Source organism: Atta colombica, unplaced genomic scaffold (genome assembly GCF_001594045.1).
Source record: "Atta colombica isolate Treedump-2 unplaced genomic scaffold, Acol1.0 scaffold146, whole genome shotgun sequence".
Taxonomy (NCBI): Eukaryota; Metazoa; Arthropoda; class Insecta; order Hymenoptera; family Formicidae; genus Atta; species Atta colombica.
The window spans coordinates 605,514-606,691 of NW_017259235.1; the positions used below are offsets into that span (position 1 = coordinate 605,514).

The 1,178-nt window shown below is 36.6% G+C and overlaps 1 protein-coding gene across 1 annotated transcript in view; it reads right to left on the reverse strand.

The window, feature by feature from the left end:
• LOC108685123 overlaps window positions 1–1,178 on the reverse strand; it is a 37,277-nt gene that overhangs the window by 35,770 nt on the left and 329 nt on the right. The gene's annotated exons all lie outside the window — the stretch shown is intronic.

The window sequence follows — 1,178 nt, forward strand, 5'->3', positions numbered from 1 at the left end:
TTAAAGAATGTTCAGGACACTAAAACAAGCTTGTTCTAAGTTTCAGAAAAATCTAAAGAAAATGGATTTTTTCGGAGAACGTCCTTAACCAAATATAGAAAACTAAGTATGCAAATTAAACATAAAGGAATATGTACATGTGTGTGTGTGTGTGTGTGTGTGTGTGTGTGTGTATGTGTGTGTGTGTGTGTGTGCATGATTCATTCCCGATATTATCACGTTATACATTACATAGCGTACTTATTGAAAGTGCAGGCAGAACGCGCGCGCAATTATAATCGTAATTGTTCGTAGTTCTTTTTGCGGTTCCCACACTCACGTACATTTCGCCGGTAATTTCTGTCATAGAGAATAGAACAATGGCGTCTCGGCGCTTGTCGTATTCACGCTCGTCCAATACAACGCGACAATGGCAACAATTGCGGCACTGCCAGTCATAAGGCACCGGCTTGATTTCGTGTTAAGGAGCCGGGCGTTTCAGCAATTGCGGTAATTGGCATGAAAGTAACGACTAACTAACTTTTTACGTTCGCACTCGTGAATGCGATCTCATTTCATTCATCACGATTCACTTATATGTTTTATCGTATATATATATATATATATATATATATATATATTGTATGACCTGCGTTACATATGGGAATTAAATTACTCGTCTCGTTAGACGCGTTCTTGATATAAAGAAAAAAAGAAAAGGAAGAAGAAGAAAGAAAGAAATGTGCCGTTAGTAATTATTGAGCAAGCTTGAACAAGATCGTGTCTTGGCTTTTCGCGAGCAAAAAGTTCAAGTAAAATCGTCAGCGTGCGAAAGCAGCATGTTTATTACCGCGCGTCAATAATTTTCTCATTCTCGACGACAGGCGGTAACGATAAGTTAAACGATCGATATTCATACCAGTTTCATTAAGTATATTAAGATAATTGATATATCAAACTTCCACTTTTGATTCATCATTATTTCTGTTGCATTATTGCTATTGCAAAGCAAGATTATAGGAAACGATAGAAATCTTTAAGTAACAGTATTGCCGAATTGTGAAATTTGCAAGTTTGATAGTTACAATTCGCGCTCGCTATTGTATGAAAACTCCATTTTTCGCAACCATTTCTCACAATTTTGCGACTGAACTGAATTTCCTATTGAAAACTATTCAACTTTGCAGGATGAAAAATAG